This window comes from Podarcis vaucheri, assembly GCF_965113315.1.
Source record: "Podarcis vaucheri genome assembly, chromosome: 4".
Classification (NCBI taxonomy): Eukaryota; Metazoa; Chordata; class Lepidosauria; order Squamata; family Lacertidae; genus Podarcis; species Podarcis vaucheri.
In genome coordinates, this window is record NC_138762.1 from 11,298,071 (window position 1) to 11,321,681 (window position 23,611).

The 23,611-nt window shown below is 47.9% G+C and overlaps 1 protein-coding gene across 2 annotated transcripts in view; it reads right to left on the reverse strand.

Moving 5' to 3' along the window:
- Positions 1 to 23,611, reverse strand: part of PAK1 (p21 (RAC1) activated kinase 1) — a 112,298-nt gene that overhangs the window by 83,317 nt on the left and 5,370 nt on the right. The window contains exon 2 of one of the 2 annotated variants that reach the window (XM_082219362.1): positions 7,436 to 7,497. The exons of the other annotated variant lie outside the window; for it this stretch is intronic. The gene's annotated coding sequence lies outside the window, so the exon portion shown is untranslated. The remainder of the gene's footprint in view (positions 1 to 7,435; positions 7,498 to 23,611) is intronic. 2 annotated transcript variants of the gene reach the window in all.

Consider the following 23,611-nt stretch of genomic DNA (forward strand, 5'->3'; position numbering starts at 1 on the left):
TGAGGGTTTTTCTTTAAAGAAAATTTTGGCTGTGTTGGACAGGAAGTTTTAAATTAGGGCAGCAGACGCTATGAGGAAAGGTGGATATATTATCCAGGACTATTTTAAGAGCAGACTATCAAGTTGCTATACAAATAAATACACAGTCCAAAGCCTGGCCCTTCAATATTACAGCTGCCTGCTTTGGGGGAGACTGGAAAATAGCACATTAGCCCCCCCCCAAAAAAAAAAGGTGAGAAGAAAGCAAGAAGGTGTGAAACCAAAACAAGTAATTCTAATACGTAGGTATTCCTCAGTTTGATAGCTGGGGTTCATCTGACTTTCCCATGAGACCAGACCAAGGGAGATATTTTAGTAGCACCTGAAAAATCTGGGTCTCACTTACGTAGAAGCTCAGCATGTGGGAATGCTAAGAGAGACTGCAGAATGAGCCTGAAAATTAAATTGGTGAAAAGAAAAGGGGACAGAAAAAAGAAGAAGGCTTTTAAAGAGCCATCCTTGGAAATTTAAGGAGTCTTCCACAGCATGAATGCGGCAGCTAGACAGGTGACTGGGAGCAGCCGCCGAGACCATATAACACCGGTCTTCAAAGACCTACACTGGCTCCCAGTAAGTTTCCAAGCACAATTCAAAGTGTTGGTGCTGACCTTTAAAGCCCTAAACGGCCTCGGCCCAGTATACCTGAAGGAGCGTCTCCACCTCCATCCTTTTGCCCGGACACTGAAGTCCAGCTCCGATGGCCTTCTGGCGGTTCCCTCGCTGCGAGAAGCCAAGTTACAGGGAACCAGGCAGAGGGCCTTCTCGGTGGTGGCACCCGCCCTCTGGAATGCCCTCCCACCAGATGTCAAAGAGAAAAACAACTACCAAACTTTTAGAAGACATCTGAAGGCAGCCCTGTTTAGGGAAGCTTTTAATGTTTAATAGGTTATTGTATTTTAGTGTTTTGTTGGAAGCCGCCAGAGTGGCGGGGGGGACCCAGCCAGATGGGCGGGGTATAAATAATAAATTGTTGTTGTTGGACATAGGAACCAACTTCTAGGGGCCCTGGAGGTGTCAGTCCCCACAATAAAATATTTCAGGGGACCGGACCCCCACAAAGTTGATGGGTATCGCCATTCAAATGGTGCGTGTGCACTGCGTCTTGTGATCGATTATGCAGGACGGGGGAAAATGTACTATTTTGGTTTTATGTGCTGTATAGCTGTCAGAATTTTGACCCGTTGCTTAAGAGCTTTTGAACTAAAGGGAAAGGTAAATAACTTTTATATACCACACTGTGCACTTTCTATTCAAACAAATGCAAATCTCTACTTGGGGATTAATTGCATCAGGACACTTGTAGAAATGTTTTGAGACATGACAACTCGACAGCCTGCCACTCTGCTTGCATTATTTAGATTTCAAGGGGCGCTGGTGGAAAGAAGACCCTGAGAACTATTATCACATTAAATGGATAGTGCATAAATACAGTATATGTGCTTCTGGGGAGTAGTTGCCTAAAAAAATGGTTTATCCTGTACTATATCCATTTATTCATTGTGCTATTAATTAAACACTTTTAAGCTGTGCATTTATAGCATGGGTAGGCAAACTAAGTCCTGGGAGCTGAATCTGCCCCCATTGCCTTCTAAATCCGGCCCACAGACGGTCCGGGAATCAGCGTGTTTTTACATGAGTCGAATATATTCTTTTATTTAAAATGCATCTCTGGGTTATTTCCTGGTGTTTTTACATGAGTAGAATGTGTGCTTTTATTTAAAATGCATCTCTGGGTTATTTGTGGGGCATAGGAATTGATCCAAATATTTTTTTCCAAAATATAGTCCGCCCCCCCCCCAAGGTCTGAGGGACAGTGGACCGGCCCATTGTTGAAAAAGTTTGCTGACCCCTGCTTTAGGAAGAACTTTCTGATGGTTCAACAGTGGAACAGTCTCCCTCGATTTAATACGATTCTATTAAATGTAAGGGCCTTTCCACACTTACAGAGGTGTTCCTCCAACTCAGCAATTCTATGTAAGAGATGGTTTCGAAATGGTCAAAACTATCGACAATTTTATATTCATTGCTTTTGTAAACTGCTTTGAGGTACTGCTTTTACAACCAAGTGGTATATGAATTGTATGAAATAAATACACACAAAAACACACCATTTTTCATTCCTGAACACCCTGGCCTGACGGAAGAGTCCTGTATGAATCAGCAACTTTGCTTTTTTCAACACACAGACACAAACACTGTTTCCCTCGCTTGGCTTGTTCTTGCTGCACCAAGAAAAGCTCGCTAAGACTTTTTGAGTTAATTTCCACCCCCTTCTATACAATGTGTGCCTATTCGACACAGATATGACCTACAGCTTCTTACGAAATTGTTCCAGTGCAGATTTATCCTGCCAACTACAGTCGCTAAAAGAAATCTCCGGTGTGTGAACACAATTGGATGGGATAAAAAATGCAGCGCTCGACAGATTCTCTAAGCAAGACCCCCACCTGCCCGAACCCCACCCCCACGCTGCCTTGCCCCTGGCAATCCCTTAGGGCACATTTGCCTCTCCCAATATAGATTTCTGGAATGGGGTTATGCAAAACAGCTCCTTCTTCACTCTTAATTAATATATAATTCACGTGCCCCCCGTCTCTGAAGGCCGCCGGGAAGATGACATCAATCAGAGATAAGTCATTTGCAATTTAAAGATAATCTTTGGGGTAAAGCAGCATGGTGTTAGTGAACTATCCTAAGGGAAACAGTCTATACTAAGGTGGGGGGGTGCCAATTTTTTTCCCTCCCCAAGAGGAAAGGAGCTGGAAGGGGGTGTAGTTCAGTGGAGGAACAGTCCTAAAGACCCTTGCAGATTTTGTATTTTCCCAGGTTGCAGGTGCTGGGAAAAGACCTTTGACAGAGTCCCAGGAGGTGGCCTGGCTATCAAAGCAAACAGCACAAAGCTAGGTAGGGCTTTTTAAAAAAAGCATAAAGCACTTTTTGATTTTAGGCTTTGCTCTATGCCAGTGTTTTTCAACCTTTTTTGGGCAAAGGCGCACTTGTTTCATGAAAAAAATCACGAGGCACACCACCATTAGAAAATGTTAAAAAAATTAACTCTGTGCCTATATTGACTATATATAAAGTAATTCTCTTGAATAGGAATCAAATAAACACAAAGAAGCATGGTTTAACATTCAAGCATGGTTTAATATTATTTTCTTTAATGGCAAACAAAAACGTTGCGGACTGTTCTCTGCTCAGCGGGGATCGATCCACTGATCCCCGCTGAGCCGGCGGATGACAGCTCCGTCTCCGCACTGTGTGTGGAGAGGGAGATGTCAGAGCCCCGCTGCTCTCTATGGGGAATCGGATGAGAGCGGACCGCCTGTCCGCTCTCATCCGATCCCATCCGATCTGATCCCCACCCAGGACGGAGGGAAAATAGGGTGGACACAGTCCGGCGCCCGCCTAGTGGGCGAAAATGTGACATTATTTTTTAAAAAAATCTTTCGAATTTTTCAATTTTTCCCACGGCACACCAGGCAACATCTCGCGGCACACTAGTGTGCCGCGGAACAGTGGCTGAAAAACACTGCTCTATGCTATGTGACTCAGCCTCCTAAGGAGAGAGCGGCTGGATTAGACCAGATCTTCATCGTACTTCCCTTCATCTATTCCAATTTCGGATGCTTCCGGGCTGCCTTTCAAAACGACAGCCTTCCTAATCCAGTTCTGGGCACCACAATTCAAGAAGGACACTGACAAACTGGAACGTGTCCAGAAGAGGGCAACCAAAATGGTCAAAGGCCTGGAAACGATGCCTTATGAGGAACGGCTAAGGGAGCTGGGCATGTTTAGCCTGGAGAAGAGGAGGTTAAGGGGTGATATGATAGCCATGTTCAAATATATAAAAGGATGTCACATAGAGGAGGGAGAAAGGTTGTTTTCTACTGCTCCAGAGAAGCAGACACGGAGCAATGGATCCAAACTACACGAAAGAAGATTCCACCTAAACATTAGGAAGAACTTCCTGACAGTAAGAGCTGTTCGACAGTGGAATTTGCTGCCAAGGAGTGTGGTGGAGTCTCCTACTTTGGAGGTCTTTAAGCAGAGGCTTGACAACCATATGTCAGGAGTGCTCTGATGGTGTTTCCTGCTTGGCAGGGGGTTGGACTCGATGGCCCTTGTGGTCTCTTCCAACTCTATGATTCTATGATTCTATGATTCTATGATTCTAATGCCACTAAATTAAACAAGTACGCCATTTCGGTGTTTTGTTTTTTTAAAAAAAAAGCAACGGCATGCAACATTAAAAGGCATAATTCAAATGTCAACAGAACAGAACAAATCCAGTACAATTCAAAGCATACCGGCAAAAAACAACAAGAATTGATACAGTAAATAAAATAAAGCAGTATAATAAATTAAAGACAAGGGAAATTGGTTGAGCTTTTACAGCTTCCTTTGCAACTTGCAACTGAAGGAGCCAGCTGTGCGGAAGAGAATGGCACAGGCTGGGAGCCAACACTGAAAAGGCCCCGTCTCCAATGTCTGAAATTAACCAGAGTTTCCAACAGTTGCGACCAAGCCAAGATGGCTGCCTGAGCACCAGAATGGCGCTGGCATCTCCACCATCTGCAGGCGCATGCCTGGGGATCATTGGATCTTGACTGTTTTCACACACTGATACCACCACATCCTGCAGAATTTGGGAAACAAAGCCTTACGAGGAGCGCTTGAAGGAGTGGCTATACAAAAAATTAGAACATCGTGGAAAAGTTCATTTATTTCAGTAATTCAACTTAAAGGGCGAAACTAATATATGAGATAGACTCGTGACATGCAAAGCGAGATATGTCAAGCCTTTATTTGTTATAATTGTGATGAAAACCCCAAATTAACAATCTCCGAAAATTAGAATATTGTGAGAAGGTGCAGTAGCTATTCAATCCATAACACCTGCAATGGGTTCCTGGGCCTTTAAATGGTCTCTCAGTCTGGTTCAGTAGGAAGCACAATCATGGGGAAGGCTGCTGACCTGGCAGTTGATCAGTTGAATTACTGAAATAAATGAACTTTTCCAAGATATTCTAATTTTTCGAGTTTCACCTGTATCAAACCTGGAAAAGAGGAGACTAAGAGGAGATAAGATAGCCATATTCAACTATCTCAAGGGCTGTCACATGGAAGAGGGAGCATGCTTGTTTTCTCCTTCTCTGGAAGGTAGGACTTGAACCCATGGCTTCAAGTTACAAGAAAGGAAATTCTGACTGAACATTCGAAAAAACTTTCTGACAATAAGAGCTGTTCAGCAGTGGAACAGACTCCCACAAGAGCTGGTGGACTCTCCTTCTTTGGAAGCTTTTCGGCAGAGGTTGGATGGCCATCTATCCTGGATACTTTAGCTGAGATTACTGCATTGCAGAGGGGTTGAACTAGATGACTCTCGGGGTCTCTGTTAGAATTCCTGCTCCATGATTGCAGTCATGGGACTGTTGTCTATCACATGACGGTATATGTTTTGACTCCACAGAGTGGGAAGTGACGGAGACAGGATGTTTGTGTTACTGTGTTCCGTGAAGTGGGACTATTGTCCTTTGTTCTTTTTCTCTTTGCTGTCTAATGCTAGAGAGAGAAGGAGCCATCTTGCAGTGCTCCGTGTGTGTTTATATGTAAATAAAGTAGATTAGCCAAAACGCTGAGTTGCTGAGGTTTGTTACGCATGATGCGCAAACTCTGCAGATCCCTAAGTGTGCCAGTGTCAGTTGGCATCGGTCGCTGTGATATTCGGGCTGAAGAAAGCTTTTAAAGCTCCCGAACAATCTACCAGGAGGGAGAGAACATGCCAGTTGGGCATGTGTCTCTGCCAGGGTCCTACTCAAGCGTAGGATTAACTCCTGACAGTCCCTTCCAACTCTTAAGATTCTACAGTGGTACCTCGGGTTACATACGCTTCAGGTTACAGATGCTTCAGCTTACAGACTACGCTAACCCAGAAATATTACCTCGGGTTAAGAACTTTGCTTCAGGATGAGAACAAAAATTGTGTGGCGGCGGCACAGGAGCAGCGGGAGGCCCCATTAGCTAAAGTGGTGCTTCAGGTTAAGAACAGTTTCAGGTGAAGAACAGACCTCCAGAACGAATTAAGTTCTTAACCTGAGGTACCAATGTATATCAGTTATATTTTACCTGCACAATTGGAAGCACTATGATACCACCTTAACAGCCATCGCTTCCACAAACTTGACATGAGCCAACAGTGTGACGCGGCAGCTAAAAAAGCCAATGCAATTCTGGGCTGCATCAATAGGAGTATAGCATCTAGATCAAGGGAAGTAATAGTGCCACTGTATTCTGCTCTGGTCAGACCTCACCTGGAGTACTGTGTCCAGTTCTGGGCACCACAATTCAAGAAGGACACTGACAAACTGGAACGTGTCCAGAGGAGGGCAACCAAAATGGTCCAAGGCCTGGAAACGATGCCTTATGAGGAACGGCTAAGGGAGCTGGGCATGTTTAGCCTGGAGAAGAGGAGGTTAAGGGGTGATATGATAGCCATGTTCAAATATATAAAAGGATGTCACATAGAGGAGGGAGAAAGGTTGTTTTCTGCTGCTCCAGAGAAGCGGACACGGAGCAATGGATCCAAACTACAAGAAAGAAGATTCCACCTAAACCTTAGGAAGAACTTCCTGACAGTAAGAGCTGTTCGACAGTGGAATTTGCTGCCAAGGAGTGTGGTGGAGTCTCCTACTTTGGAGGTCTTTAAGCAGAGGCTTGACAACCATATGTCAGGAGTGCTCTGATGGTGTTTCCTGCTTGGCAGGGGGTTGGACTCGATGGCCCTTGTGGTCTCTTCCAACTCTAGGATTCTAGGATTCCCCCCCAAAGAGTCCTGGAAACTGTAGTTTAAGGGCGTTGATAGTTGCTAGGGCACACCCACTTCTTTCAGACAACTGCAACTCCCAGAATGGTTTCACAGTTAATACCTCTTCAGATTGGACCTGCTTTTTATTTTATTTTTATCGGGGGGGGGGTGGAACGGAGTGGCTGGAATCCCGAAGAGCAGAGCTTTCGGACTGCAAGCCATTTGTTGCCGGTTCTGCTTGCAATATTCTAGCACTGATGAAAGGAGACCCAGGAAAACAGAACAGCTTGCACATAAATAAAATAGCCTCCCTTTTGCTCTGATGCCTTTGGAGCGCTCCGAATGGAGAATCTTACTGTTCATAAAAAGAGGGGGAACTGAACCAGGAATAACATAAGCAGGTGCTTTGGAATTTTTAATAACCTTTTTTCCAAAAAAAAACCCCGCTTCATGGAGATCGGCTTCTGCCAATCACAGCTGTTTCGTCGTGAAAGCCCCTCCTGCAGACTGAGGAGCTTAGGGCCCCTGTCCCAAATCAAATATTCAAACCCCCGCAGCCGAATATAATAATTAAGACACATAACTTACTGTCCTTGCAGAAACTTGAAACAGATGGTGTCTCGTGCCAAAAAGGATGGAAGGAAAATGAGCTGGGGCAGAAGAAAACAATTTATTATTATTGCCTAAGCTTTAGATCAAGGGACGCGGGTGGCGCTGTGGGTTCAACCACAGAGCCTAGGACTTGCCGATCAGAAGGTTGGCAGTGATTTTTTCTGCATCGGCGGGGGAATTGGACTAGATGACTTCTGAGGTTCCTTTTCTAGTGACACTCCTCTGACAGCGCTCACAAAACTTTAGGAGGTGGAGGGCGGGGGGGGTTAGGAACTTGCCCCTAGGACCTTACAATCTAAAAAGCCTTCACCTATTCCCCCATTGGGGACGCGGGTGGCGCTGTGGGTTAAACCACAGAGCCTAGGACTTGCCGATCAGAAGGTTGGCGGTTCGAATCCCCGTGACGGGGTGAGCTCCCGTTGCTCGGTCCCTGATCCTGCCAACCTAGCAGTTTGAAAGCACGTCAAAGTGCAAGTAGATAAATAGGTACCACTCTGGCGGGAAGGTAAATGGCGTTTCCATGTGCTGCTCTGGTTCGCCAGAAGCGGCTTAGTCATGCTGGCCACGTGACCCGGAAGCTGTACGCCGGCTCCCTCGGCCAATAAAGCGAGATGAGCGCCACAACCCCAGAGTCTGTCATGACTGGACCTAATGGTCAGGGGTCCCTTTACCTTTACCTAAGCTTTAGATCAGCAGGTTAATCAACTAGAATGGCGAGTTGCTTTCCTTTTCGAAGCAGAAGCCAAGATGTCCAAGGGGAAGAAGGCCAAGGGGAAGAAGGTGGCTCCGGCCCCTGCTGTGGTCAAGAAACTGGAGGCCAAGAAGGTTGTACAGTGGTGCCTCGCAAGATGAAAAGAATCCGTTCTGTGATTCTCTTCGTCTAGCGGTTTTTTCGTCTTGTGAAGCAAGCCCATTGAAGGATTAGCGGATTAGCGCTATTCGCGGCTTTTAGCGGCTTATCTGCTGATCGGATCAGCTGATAAGCGGCTTAGCAGCTTAGAAAAAGGGGGGGAACCAGCAGGAACTCGCAAGACATTGTCGTCTTGCGAAGCAAGCCCATAGGAAATTCGTTTTGCGAAGCACCTCCAAAACGGAAAACTCTTTCGTCTAGCGAGTTTTCCGTCTTGCGAGGCATTCGTATTGCGGGGCACCACTGTAAATCCTCTCTTTGAGAACAGGCCCAAGAATTTTGGCATCGGGCAGGACATTCAGCCCAAACGGGACCTGACTCGCTTTGTGAAATGGCCTCGCTATATCCGACTTCAACGCCAAAGAGCCAACCTCTACAAAAGGCTGAAGGTGCCTCCAACAGGTAACCAGTTCACTCAAGCATTGGGCCATCAGACAGCTACTCAGCTTCTGAAATGGGCGCACAAATACAGGCCTGAGACGAAGCAGGAGAAGAAGCAGAGGCTGTTGGTCCGTGCAGAGCAAAAGGCTGCAGGGAAAGGCGACGTCTCTATCAGAGCAGGTGTCAACACCATTAGAAATGTATCCAGGGCAGCTGTCTACCAGCTCCACCTGGTACGCAGGCTGAGACCCTACCTGCCCATGGACTGCCTTGCCAGAGTGGTGCATGCTCTAGTTATCTCCCGCTTGGACTACTGCAATGCACTCTATGTGGGACTACCTTTGAAGGTGACCCGGAAACTACAACTAACCCAGAATGCAGCAGCTAGACTGGTGACTGGGGGCGGCCACCGAGACCATATAACACCGGTCTTGAAAGACCTACGTTGGCTCCCAGTACGTTTCCAAGCACAATTCAGAGTGTTGGTGCTGACCTTTAAAGCCCTAAACGGCCTTGGTCCAGCATACCTGAAGGAGCGTCTTTACCTCCATCCTTTTGCCCGGACACTGAAGTCCAGCTCCGATGGCATTCTGGCGGTTCCCTCGCTGCAAGAAGCCAAGTTACAGGGAACCACCAGAGGGCCTTCTTGGTAGTGGCGCCCGCCCTATGGAACGCCCTCCCATCAAATGTCAAAGAGATAAACAACGACCTGACATTCAGAAGACATCTTAAGGCAGCCCTGTTCAGGAAAGTTTTTAATGTGTGACATCTTAGTGTATTTTTGGTCTTTGTGGAAGCCGCCCAGAGTGGCTGGGGAAACCCAGTCAGATGGGTGGGGTACAAATAATAAATTTATTATTACTATTACAACTCTGGTGGAGAACAAGAAGGTGCAGCTGGTGGTGATCGCACATGATGGAGACCCCGTTGAGCTGGTAGTTCTCCTGCCTGCCTTGTGCAGAAAAATGAGAGTGCCCTATTGCATCATCAAAGGCAAGGCAAGGGCTGCCTTGTCCACCAAAACACCTGTACCTGTGTTGCCTTCACTCAGGTTAATTCCGAGCACAAGGGAGCTCTAGCTAAACTCGTGGAAGCTGTCAAGACCAACTACAATGAGAGATACGACGAGATTCGTCGTCAGTGGGGTGGCAATCTTCTGGGGCCGAAGTCAGTGGCCCCCATTGCTAAGCTTGAAAAAGCCAAGGCTAAAGAACTGGCCACTAAACTTGGATAGATGGATCATATTTGCCTCAAGATGTTATTCCCATAAAAATAAAATACTGCAAAAAAACAAAAAACTAGAATGCCGAGTTGAAAATGGAAGATGGTACACTCTCCTTCATTGGAGGTTTCCAAACAGCGGTTGGGTGGCCTCCTGTCAGGGTGTTCTTTAGCTGTGATTCCTACATTGCGGGGGGTTGGTCTAGATGACCCTTGGATCCCCTTTCCAACCCTACATTTCTATGATTCTACGTTAGAATGAAGGCCAACCAAATGCAGTAGGGCTTACTTCTGAGAGTACAATATGACTGCAGCCATAAACAGATTTCGACTAGCGACATAAATCCAGGTTTTGTTTCCAGTCTAGCGGAAAAGCCATTCTGTTTTAATAGACAAAAACAAAACCTTTTTAAAACCTGCTTCTTTAAAAAAAAATAAGCATAAGCACTCTCTCCTAGCCCAGAGGGAAGCAGCCTTAGCAAACCACAAGCATGGGGCTGTTAAATGTGTCTCATCATCACAAGCCTAACTCACCAGGAGGCAAAGGAATAAGAGGATGAAACGCTAACTTGATACGACTCAAGGTCAGCGATAAAATTTCCCTTCAAGATGCTTGGAGGTTCAATTCATTATGAATCAAAAACAGGAGAGTGGGAATGAGAGGGAGTGGTGGGAGATGGTATCTCCGGAATGTACAATACGAGGCCTCCTACACTCTTCATCCACATTTGGATTAAAATATTCCGTCCATGAAAAGGCCGTATGCAAAACAAACCAGGAAAAACAGGAGTGTTTCGCTCAGAGGTGGACCCCATCGACGTCAGCAAGACTTGCCCTCAAATCAACTCACCCAGGACTGCAGCATGTTATGAATGAATAGTTATTTCCATATATATGTTTATGCAGTATCAGGCTTCAAAAGTTGCCAGTTTTCCGACTCCACACATCTCAGTGTACCAGATGCAACAAAGAGCCACTGTAGCGACGGTCAGCCTTTTCGAATCTGGCGCCTCTTCCAAGTCATAGAATCATAGAGTTGGAAGAGACCACAAGGGCCATCGAGTCCAACCCCCTGCCAGGCAGGAAACACCATCAGAGCCTCTGCTTAAAGACCTCCAAAAAAGGAGACTCCACCACACTCCTTGGCAGCAAATTCCACTGTCGAACAGCTCTTACCATCAGGAAGTTCTTCCGAATGTTTAGGTGGAATCTTCTTTCTTGTAGTTTGGATCCATTGCTCCACGTCTGCTTCTCTGGAGCAGCAGAAAACAACCTTTCTCCCTCCTCTATGTGACATCCTTTTATATATTTGAACATGGCTATCATATCACCCCTTAACCTCCTCTTCTCCAGGCTAAACATGCCCAGCTCCCTTAGCCGTTCCTCATAAGGCATCGTTTCCAGGCCTTTGACCATTTTGGTTGCCCTCCTCTGGACCCGTTCCAGTTTGTCAGTGTCCTTCTTGAATTGTGGTGCCCAGAACTGGACACAGTACTCCAGGTGAGGTCTGACCAGAGCAGAATACAGTGGCACTATTACTTCCCTTGATCTAGATGCTATACTCCTATTGATGCAGCCCAGAATTGCATTGGCTTTTTTAGCTGCCGCGTCACACTGTTGGCTCATGTCAAGTCCCCTCAGCCCCAGTCAGGGTGGCTTGGTAATAATACAGTGGTACCTCGGGTTAGGGACGCGGGTGGCGCTGTGGGTAAAAGCCTCAGCGCCTAGGGCTTGCTGATCGAAAGGTCGGCGGTTCGAATCCCCGCGGCGGGGTGCGCTCCCGCTGCTCGGTCCCAGCGCCTGCCAACCTAGCAGTTCGAAAGCACCCCCGGGTGCAAGTAGATAAATAGGTACCGCTTACCAGCGGGAAGGTAAACGGCGTTCCGTGTGCTGCGCTGGCTCGCCAGATGCAGCTTTGTCACGCTGGCCAAGTGACCCGGAAGTGTCTCCGGACAGCGCTGGCCCCCGGCCAATAGATGTGAGATGGGCGCACAAACCCCAGAGTCTGTCAAGACTGGCCCGTTCGGGCAGGGGTACCTTTACCTTTACCTTACCTCGGGTTAAGTACATAATTTATTCCAGAGGTCCGTACTTAACCTGAAACTGTTCTTAAACTGAAGCACCACTTTAGCTAATGGGGCCTCCTGCTGCCGCCGCGCCGCCAGACCACAATTTCTGTTCTCATCCTGAAGCAAAGTTCTTAACCTGAAGCACTATTTCTGGGTTAGCGGAGTTTGTAACCTGAAGCGTATGTAACCTGAAGCGTATGTAACCGGAGGTACCACTGTAATAATCATAATCATAATAACAATTTATTATTTATACCCCGCCCATCTGGCTGAGTTTCCCCAGCCATTCTGGGCAGCTTCCAATCAAGCATTAAAAACAATACAGCATTAAATATTAAAAACTTCCCTAAACACGGCTGCTTTCAGGTGTCTTTTAAAGATAAGATAGCTGCTTATTTCCTTCACATATGAAGGGAGGGTGTTCCACAGGGTGGGCGCCACTACCAAGAAGGCCCTCTGCCTGGTTTCCTGTAACCTCACTTCTCGCAGTGAGGGAACTGCCAGAAGGCCCTCGGAGCTGGACCTCAGTGTCCGGGCTGAACGATGGGGGTGGAGACGCTCCTTCAGGTATACAGGACCGAGGCTATTTAGGGCTTTAAAGGTCAGCACCAACACTTTGAATTGTGCTCAGAAACATACTGGGAGCAAATGTAGATCTCTCAGGACCGGTGTTATGTGGTCCCGGCGGCCACTCCCAGTCACCAGTCTGGCTGCCGCATTCTGGATTAATTGCAGTTTCTGGGTCACCTTCAAAGGTAGCCCCACGTAGAGCGCCTGGCAGTAGTCCAAGAGGGAGATAGCCAGAGCATGCACCACTCTGGCAAGGCAGTCTGTGGGCAGACAGGGTCTCATCCTGCGTACCAGATGGAGCTGGTAGACCATGGTGCACCTCCATGGACAGCTGTGAGTCCAAAATGAACACTGTCCAACCATCTCATCCTCTGCCATCCCCTTCTCTTTGTGCCCTCCATCTTTCCTACCATCAGGGTCTTTTCCAGGGAGTCTTCTCTTCTCATGAGGTGGCCAAAGTATTGGAGTCTCAGCTTCAGGATCTGTCCTTCCAAGTGAGTACTTAGGGCTGATTTCCTTCAGAATGGATAGGTTTGATCTTCTTGCAGTCCATGGGACTCTCAAGAGTCTCCTCCAGCACCATAATTCAAAAGCATCCATTCTTCGGCAATCAGCCTTCTTTGTGGTCCAGCTCTCACTTCCATACATCACTACTGGGAAAACCATAGCTTTTACTATACGGACCTTTGTTGACAAGGTGATGTCTCTACTTTTTAAGATGCTGTCTAGGTCCCTCCAGATATTTCGGACTAAAACTCCTATCAGCCCAACACCAACATGATCAAACGATCAGGGATGAAGGGAGTTGTAGTCCAACTTCTGGAGGTTTGCGCGAAGGCTGCCTTACCTCTTACGAGATTCCAAACTAATCTAACAAATACATTTGTGGGGATGGGCTATAGATCAGCGGCAGAGTGTCTGGCTTGCAAGGTCCAAGGTTCAATCCTCAGGATCTCCAGTTAGGATTGGGAGAAGTCCCAGAACGCTGCTGATAGACAGAACTAATCTAGATGGACCAGTAATCTGACTTGGCATAAGTCAATTTCCTATGAACACATCGGTGAAGCGCAGGGATTCTAGCTGTTGTGGGGGGAGACCACCCAAGGCACCCCTGCCTTAAGGGAACGACACCTCCGAGGCAGATCTGAAAGTTCCCCGCTGCTTCTTCCTGCAAAGCTTGACTGCCAATTCTCATGTAATATAGTGACTGCAAGGACAAAGGCAGAGTTTCCAACGTGTACAAAATTAATTAGCAGCGCAGGAAAAGAATATCGCTTTCGGTGAGCGCTCCCTTATCAACGCAAATGCAAGCACAGCAACTTTAAGGCAATTGTTCTAGGCCTTTATCAAGCAAAAGAAGGAGACAGAATCTCGTTTTTCCCTCTTTCTGTATCCCCATTCGTCCCCCAAACCCTCAATCATCTTGCACTGGCTTTTATCTGCGACGCTCTACTGGCACAGCAGAGAGCATAAGCCAGACTCTTGCTGAAGTCTCTCGAAGTCTTGCGGTTTGAAAAACGTTGCCAACCCAAACCCACTTGGCGTCAGTGGTCCATTGCAAGGGAATGTCTCGAGCGTCAGGAAATTCGAACTGCCACCAAGAGTTAAATCTCTTTTGTGGTCTGAGGAGGAAATGGGTGTTTCCACCGCTGAAGGCAGCCCTGATGTATCACTTTCCAGGTCGCAACGTGTAAAATTATTCCCCTCAGCACAAACGTGCGCACACACACACAAAAAAGGAATTTGGAATTTATATGTTTGGGTTTTTTAAAAAAGGTATCTGAATTGTCTTAATGAATTAGTTTTATAAATATGTGAAAGCCTGGCTGTTGTCAGCTTTTGAAGCCCCCCACCCTCCCCACCCTAACAATTTGCTAGCTTTTAGTCTTCATACCCAAAAGCTGCTGCCTAACTCTGTTGAATTATAGGGCCGGTCCCAAGAGTTGTTGCTAAACACCGTGAACAGAACTGAACCAGATGCAGATCAATGGTCTGGTAGCCTTTCTGTGTTGCTAAAATGGAACCACCCAAATTCATGAACAACCCTATCGATGGTTACTGGCTAGGATGCAGTGTTAGTAACACAAATATATACAGTGGTGCCTCGCAAGACGAAATTAATCCGTTCCGCGAGTCTCTTCGTCTAGCATTTTTTTCGTCTTGCGAAGCAACCCTATTAGCGGATTAGTGGATTAGCGCTATTAGCGGTTTAGCGGCTATTAAAGGCTTAGCGGCTATTAAAGGATTAGCGGATTAGTGGCTAAAAGGCTATTAGCAGCTTAGCAGCTTAGAAAAAGGGGGGGAAGCGGGGGGGAATCGGGTTTTCCGGGTTTTGCCGCGCGTGCATGCGCAGAAGTGCTAAACTGCACCGCGCACATGCACAGAAGCAGTCCTCCGGTTGCGAATTCCTTGGGATGCGTCGAGACCTCCAGAACGGATCCCATTTGCAACCGCTGTACCACTGTACTTAATTTATACAGCTGCCCCATAGTAGAAGAACTCTAGGGAGCTCGTGTGGTTTAGTGGTTAGAGTGTCGGACTAGGACCTGGGAGATCAGGGTTCAAATCCCCACTCAGACTTGAAGCTCACTGGGTGACCTTGGAGTCCGTCGCGGTCTCTTAACCTACCTCGCAGGCTCGTCGTAGGAATTAACTGAGGATGTAGGGGTGAAGTATGTATTCCCTGGAGAAAAAGAAGAGAGATAAAGCTCTTCTGCTGACCTGTTTAAGCAAGCTGGAGGGGCTACGTGGTTGCAACTGGACCCATGCTAGTAACAAAAAACTTCTGGCACATGGGAATTTCTAACACTGCTATGATGAACATATGGCTGACAGTAAGCTGGTTTTCCCAGTAGTGATGTGTGGAAGTGAGAGCTGGACCATAAAGAAGGCTGATCGCTGAAGAATGGATGCTTTTGAATTATGGTGCTGGAGGAGACTCTTGAGAGTCCCATGGACTGCAAGAAGATCAAACCGATCCATTCTGAAGGAAATCAGCCCTGAGTGCTCGCTAGAAGGACAGATCCTGAAGCTGAGGCTCCAAGACTTTGGCCACCTCATGAGCAGAGAAGACTCCCTGGAAAGGACCCTGATCTTAGGAAAGATGGAGGGCACAAGGAGAAGGGGATGAGAGAGGACGAGATGGTTGGACAGTGTTCTCGAAGCTACGAACATGAGTTTGACCAAACTGCGGGAGGCAGTGGAAGACAGGAGTGCCTGGCGTGCTCTGGTCCAGGGGTTCACAAAGAGTCGGACACGACTAAACAACTAAACAACAAGAAGCTGCTGAACTCCATTTGCTAGGCCTGAAAGGGCTATTGCTTTCACACCAGCTTCTGGGCTTTCTGGAAGCATCTCCTTGGCCACTGCAGAAAAGGGGTGTTAAATGTGCCTTTGGTCTGACGCAACAGGGCTCTTCCCGCGTTCTGGTGAGGCGAGTCTCTCCCGTGTTTCTGCACGAGTGTCTTAACCAAGATATGGAGAGCTAAGAATGCAACTCAGAGATAAAACCAGGAAGCCTCCTCTGAGAGCCAGCTGGCTGTATCTCTGAACAAGGCGTAACCAAGTGACCAGCCAAACCCAAAACGCAGAAGCAACAGAACTACAGAAGCCAGAGCAGCAACTCTTGCAGAGAGACAACAGCCTCCCTCCAACGATGGGTCCCTCTTCAGCACCTCTGCATCTGGAATAAGTGCTGCTACTTGCATTCAAAACACACTTTGAGTGTCAAAAGCCTCTGCTGTCTTAATAATCCTTACAACCACCCTGTAAGGCAGTCTAGCGTTATTATCCCATGTTGCAGATAGGAATACAAAGATGGGAGAGGTTTATGGCTCAGTCTCTTAACTGCTGTTACGCCCGATGCAGAGACAGCAGCATTAACCATCTCCAGCACAGGCTTATTGGACCAAAGCAATAAATTATAGAGAGAGCAAGAAATCTCTAGCACGGAGAAGCACTTTAATGAAACATTTGCTCCAGCCAGCTATTCCTTCCTTAATGGCACAGCAGCTGATCAATTCAGGAATTATGGCCCTAAAACCATTCGCTGACCAGCAGAAATATTGCAGAGCCTTCCCAAAGATTCTAATTTCTCTCCTGTAGGAAAGGTGGGTTCTCTTTGGCTGAAGGCCTTCAAGCACCAGCTCCAGCCTTTCTCTACCCGTGGGTCCCCAGATGTTGTTGAACTACAACTCCCATCACCCCTAGCTAGCTAGCAAGAGCTCAGGGATGATGGGAGTTGTAGTCCAACAACGTCTAGGGACCCACAGACAGATGCTCTAGCCCTGGGTGTCTGTCCGCATCAAGCAGTGGTTTACGATCCTATAAATTAGTAGTGGCCACACTCGGCCCTCCAGATGTTTTGGGACTACAACTCCCATCATCCCTAGCTAACAGAGCCAGTGGTCAGGGATGATGGGAATTGTAGTCCCAAAACATCTTTGGGGGGGGGGGGAGTTTGGCCACCACTGCTATAAATCAAGGAGGCACATGAGAGTGTAGGTGGGAGATCACCAACGGATAAGAGTTGGCAATATGTTGTTGACAATGATCAAATCTGTACAGTGGAACCTCGTGTTATGTACTGTCCCCCTTACGAATGCTTCGGGTAACACGCTCCGCTAACCCAGAAGGAGACGCCCCCTAGTTGCAACCTTTGCCCTGGGACACAGGCAGAAGTCGAACAGCAGAAGCGGAAGGCTCCATTAGCGAAAGCGTGCCTCATGTTAAGAATGATTTCGGCTTAAGAACGGACCTTCAGAACGAATTAAGTTCGTAACCGGAGAAACCACTGTATAACACCCTTCATCCAAACACCCCTTAAAAGGCTCCAGTGGGGGGATAAAGGTAAAGGGACCCCTGACCATTAGGTCCAGTCGTGACCAACTCTGGGGTTGCAGCGCTCATCTCGCTTTATTGGCCGAGGGAGCTGGCGTACAGCTTCCGGGTCATGTGGCCAGCAGAACTAAGCCGCTTCTGGCGAACCAGAGCAGCGCAGAGAAACACCGCTTACCTTCCTGCCAAACCGGTACCTATTTATCTACTTGCACTTTGACGTGCTTTCAAACTGCTAGGTTGGCAGGAGCAGGGACCGAGCAACGGGAGCTCACCCCGTCGCGGGGATTCGAACCGCCAACCTTCTGATCGGCAAGTCCTAGGCTCTGTGGTTTAACCCACAGCGCCACCCGCGTCCCCAATGGGGGAATAGGTGAAGGCTTTTTAGATTGTAAGGTCCTAGGGGCAAGTTCCTACCCCCCCCCCGCCCTCCACCTCCTAAAGTTTTGTGAGCGCTGACAGAGGAGTGTCACTAGAAAAGGAACCTCAGAAGTCATGTAGTCCAATTCCCCCGCCGATGCAGAAAAAATCACTGCCAGGAAAACCGGACCTCAAAGTCACTCCGTAAAAATAAAGAGCAATCCAAATTAAGGCTATCGATAGGAAGCAGCAAGCCAAAGCTGCAAGTCTTTGATCCACGCTGAGCATCCCGCATGAACTGATCTTGCAGAACCAGACTGAAGCATCTCTGATGGAAACGGGCACATTTGCTACAGTGCTGAGAAGGGGAAGGAATGTCACAAAGAGCCACTCAAGCAGGTGATATCCAAGGTTCGCACCAGAGTGCTTCTGTCTACAGCCTTAAGAGTTGGACAGTCCTCTTTTCGCAGTGGAATTGCAACTGACAGGCACTGGGGAAGAAGAGGGACTCAGACCACCCACAGGGAAGCTGCTGCAACTTATGTCAAGCGCTCCAGCAGTCTTGACTTGCAAGGGATACCCCCTGCTTAGTCTGCACCCCTACTCCCCTTCCTTTCGAAAAATTGTTTCGCTTATACAAACTTACCCTAGAATTCTTCAGGAATTTCTACAGGAGCCCTTGCCAGGTATGTACAGAATGTGTGGGTAGGCAAACTAAGGCCCGGGGGCCGGATCCGGCCAAATTGCGTTCTAAATCTGGCCCGCGTACAATCAGCGTATTTTTACATGAGTAGAATGTGTCCTTTTATTTAAAATGCATCTCTGGGTAATTTGTGGGCCTAGGAATTCATTCATATTCCCCCCCCCAAAAAAAATATATAGTCCAGCCCCCCACAAATTCTGCTGAAAAAGTTTGCTGACCCCTAGCTTACAGCAAACAGACAGTGGGGCAGGGCAGGCGGGAAACATGTTGGTTGGGGCATCTGTAGGGAGCCCCTACTGCAGTGTTCCTGGCCACGTACAGAGTGCTTTCCACACACATACATTATAATGACCATGCATACATTGAGAGTTAAGTCAGCTGCTCAACACTTAGAATCTGAACATATAAAAAGGATATATAAATGTATCTGGGCAGTGGATTGGATCAGGACATTGTATACAGCCTTTGCTAAGAAATCAGGTCTGATCTCTGGAAAGAATACTCTGTCCGTTCCATGGCAGCTGGGGGGGCAGGGGGGCAAAAAATGAGACACACACCCCTTTGGCTTCTGGCCAACCCAATGCCAACATGTGGGAATTCTGCCAACGGAATCAGTCTATCCCTGAATTAGATTCATCTTGGCTGCACAACATATACACAAGCAAATACACATGCATGAAACCCCAATGCTACTGTGCTTATTTTGCACCGATGGCCCTCCAAAAACTGCCAGCACAAATCTACTACTTGTTATGCATTTGGACACCGCTGAGGGTGTCGTAACCAACTTTTGCAAGACAGTTCATGAGATCTGCTGTTGCCCACGTCTGGATAAAACTGGACATCATTTTGAATCAAGATGGCAGGACGGACTTTTCAGAGCTGATATGGGTGTTCGTAAGAATCCCTGAGCAACGGCAGATGTGAAAGAAGAAGAGTTTGGATTTGATATCCTGCTTTATCACTACCCAAAGGAGTCTCAAAGCAGCTAACATTCTCCTTTCCCTTCCTCCCCCACAACAAACACTCTGTGAGGTGAGTGGGGCTGAGAGACTTCAGAGAAGTGTGACTGGCCCAAGGTCACCCAGCAGCTGCATGTGGAGGAGCGGAGACGCGAACCCGGTTCACCAGATTACGAATCTGCTGCTCTTAACCACTACACCACACTGGCTGATATTTCCACAGAACTTTCCCTCTAGATCTCAGCCTTGCCTCACATGAACACGGCACTGCAGGAAAGGTTTGGCAGCAGCAGTAGACAGACTTTGTCCATCATTACTGGTCTTAGCATTTCAAGAATTTAATAAAACAATAATATCCCTAGGTGGCTCACAACAAAATCAAGCAGATCAAACAATGGTTGTTGCTGGCATCCCTCTGTCTCGGGAGACAATGGAGGAGGGCACCTTTTGGGGGTGAAGTCATACTGTCGGGAGGCAACTGTGCTTGCTGTGACTGGCCCAAGGTCACCCAGCAGCTGCATGTGGAGGAGCGGGGACGCGAACCCGGTTCACCAGATTACGAGTCTACCGCTCTTAACCACTACACCACACTGGTCATATGAAACCAGCCAATGCCTCTACATATCCCCACGCTTATTTCAGACATCGTGATATATTGGTATATCGCAAAGTTTAGGCGGTGGTATATCTAGATGTTGAAAACCAGATGTTGCCCAGCCCTAGCAGGGAATCTCTCCTAACTCTTCCTGGAGAAGCTGGGGATTGAACCTGGGAACTTCGGTTTGCAAAGCAGATGTTGTGCCATTGAGCTGTGGCCTTTCCCCCAAAGAACCTTGGAAAGTACCTTGGACGTCACCCAGTCCAACCACATGCAGATTGCAGGATCTGCAGCTCGAGAAGCAAACTCCAGAATCCCTGGCAGATGGCCACCTGGCTACCACCTTAAGTACTTACCGCGAAGAAGAGCTCACCCACTCCTGGGACAACCTGTTCCACTATCAAGAAGCTCCTACCATCACTAATACTAATACTAATTTATTATTTATACCCAGCCCATCTGGTGGGTTTCCCCAGCCACTCTGGCAGCTTCCAACAAAACACTAAAATACAATAACCTATAAGCATTAAAAGCTTCCCTAAACAGGGCTGCCTTCAGATGTCTTCTAAAAGTCTGGTAGTTGTTGTTCTCTTTGACATCTGATGGGAGGGCGTTCCACAGGGAGGGCGCCACTACCAAAAAGGCCCTATGCCTGGTTCCCTGTAGCTTTGCTTCTCGCAGGGAGGGAACCGCCAGAAGGCCCTCGGTGCTGGACCTCAGTGTCCGGGCAGAACGATGGGGGTGGAGACGCTCCTTCAGATATACTGGACCGAGGCCGTTTAGGGCTTTAAAGGTCAGCACCAACACTTTGAATTGTGCTCAGAAACGTACTGGGAGCCAGTGTAGGTCTTTCAAGACCGGTGTTATATGGTCTTGGCAGCCGCTCTCAATCACCAGTCTAGCTGCCGCATTCTGGAAATACCTTCCAACGTTTTGCCAAAATTGGCTTGGCCGCAATTTCCACCCACTGGATCTCGTGCTGCTCGCTTGGAGCAAGAGAGGACAGGCCTGCTTCATCTTCTGAGCGACAGCCCTTCAAAGATTTGAAGGCAGCCAATCATGTCCGCCTTAATCTCCCACTCCTTTTTTTAGCGGCAGCTAAAAAAGCCAATGCAATTCTGGGCTGCATCAATAGGAGTATAGCATCTAGATCAAGGGAAGTAATAGTGCCACTGTATTCTGCTCTGGTCAGACCTCACCTGGAGTACTGTGTCCAGTTCTGGGCACCACAGTTCAAGAAGGACACTGACAAACTGGAACGTGTCCAGAGGAGGGCAACCAAAATGGTCAAAGGCCTGGAAATGATGCCTTATGAGGAACGGCTAAGGGAGCTGGGCATGTTTAGCCTGGAGAAGAGGAGGTTAAGGGGTGATATGATAGCCATGTTCAAATATATAAAAGGATGTTACATAGAGGGAGAAAGGTTGTTTTCTGCTGCTCCAGAGAAGCGGACACGGAGCAATGGATCCAAACTACAAGAAAGAAGATTCCACCTAAACATGAGGAAGAACTTCCTGACAGTAAGAGCTGTTTGACAGTGGAATTTGCTGCCAAGGAGTGTGGTGGAGTCTCCTACTTTGGAGGTCTTTAAGCAGAGGCTTGACAACCATATGTCAGGAGTGCTGTGATGGTGTTTCCTGCTTGGCAGGGGGTTGGACTCGATGGCCCTTGTGGTCTCTTCCAACTCTATGATTCTATGATTCTATGATTCCTCCCAGGAGCATTTTTGCGCCTGGCTATCAGCCACGTGCAACCAAGTGAAGATGCCCAGGTGCCAGGATGGCCCCTGATGTCTCCACCATCTGGAGGTAGATGCCTAGAGGACCTCCTACCCAGCTCTTTCAGTTGCTCCTCTTAGGACTTAGTGCTTTAAATGTATTGTATGGATGTGACTATCATGGCTTCTGGGAAGAGAAATGGAATGTTAAACCAGTATGGGGATTCTAGCTGTGGGAGGCAAATACAGTGGTAGCTCTGGTTAAGAACTTAATTCATTCCGGAGGTCCGTTCTTAACCTGAAACTTTTCTTAACCTGAAGCACCACTTTAGTTAATGGGGCCTCCCGCTGCCGCTGCACGATTTCCGTTCTCATCCTGAAGCAAAGTTCTTAACCCAAGGTACTATTTCTGGGTTAGCGGAGTCTGTAACCTGAAGCGTCTGTAACCCAAGGTACCACTGTAGAGGTCTCCTAATAACTCTCAGCCCGATGCAGGTGGCGCTGTGGGTTAAACCACAGAGCCTAGGGCTTGCCGATCAGAAAATCAGCGGTTCGAATCCCCGCGATGGGATGAGCTCCTGTTGCTCGGTCCCTGCTTCTGCCAACCTAGCAGTTTGAAAGCCCGTCAAGGTGCAAGTAGATAAATAGGTACCGCTCCAGCGGGAAGGTAAACGGCGTTTCCATGTGCTGCTCTGGTTCGCTGAAGCGACTTAGTCATGCTGGCCACACGACCCGGAAGCTGAACGCCAGCTCCCTCGGCCAATAAAGCAAGATGAGCGCCGCAACCCCAGAGTCGTCCGCGACTGGACCTAATTGTCAGGGGTCCCTTTACCTTTACCTAATAACTCTCAGCACCCATAACAAACTACACAGTGTTCAAAATTTGCACATGCCTATCTGCCACTTGCAACCAAGTGAAGATGCCCGGGTGCCAGAATGGCGCCTGATGTCTACCTGGGGATCCTTGGATCGGGACTGTTTTCACACATGAGTAACACATCCTGTAGAATTCTATTCATCATCATCATCATAATTTATTATTTGTACCCCGCCCATCTGGCTGCGTTTCCCCAGCCACTCTGGGCGGCTTCCAACAAAGACAAAAAATACACTAAAATGTCAAACATTAAAAACTTCTGATGTCTTCTGAATGTCAGGTAATTGTTTATCTCTTTGACATCTGGTGGGAGGGCGTTTCACCAGGCGGGTGCCACTACCGAGAAGGCCCTCTGCCTGGTTCCCTGTAACCTCACTTCTCGCAATGAGGGAACCCCCAGAAAGCCCTCGGCGCTGGACCTCTGTGTCCGGGCAGAACAATGGGGGTGGAGACGCTCCTTCTGGTATACTGGGCCGAGGCCGTTTATATTATATTATATTCATTTAATCAGAAGGAATTTCAGGAACCAAGAAGTCGTATTGGCATATCAGCTAGAAGGGCAGAAGCCTAGCTTTCTCCCAGACAAGCTACTTTTCTCTGTGTGGGGAAAACCTCTGCGAGGAGACGCAGTCAGTCTTGTGAGATCCCACCCACACCCTGAAGCTGCACAGCCCAGGCGCTGATCTACTGATACCAGATCTCCAGCTGGGTTCCAGACTGCAGTGCACAATCACAGGTGTGCAAGAGTCCTGGAACCCGAACCCACAGAGGCCTACCGCATCTCGCCTTTCAGTTGCTCAAAGCTGTGAACAAGGGCTTTTGCTTTCCTTAAGCACCGATAGTCTGTCATTCTGGCCCAGGTCATTGGGCAGGGTGGGGCAGGTTAAACGTTAACCCCTGCTGTATACATGTTCCTCAGGGAAGCAAAACAGCCTGCACAGTGAGTTT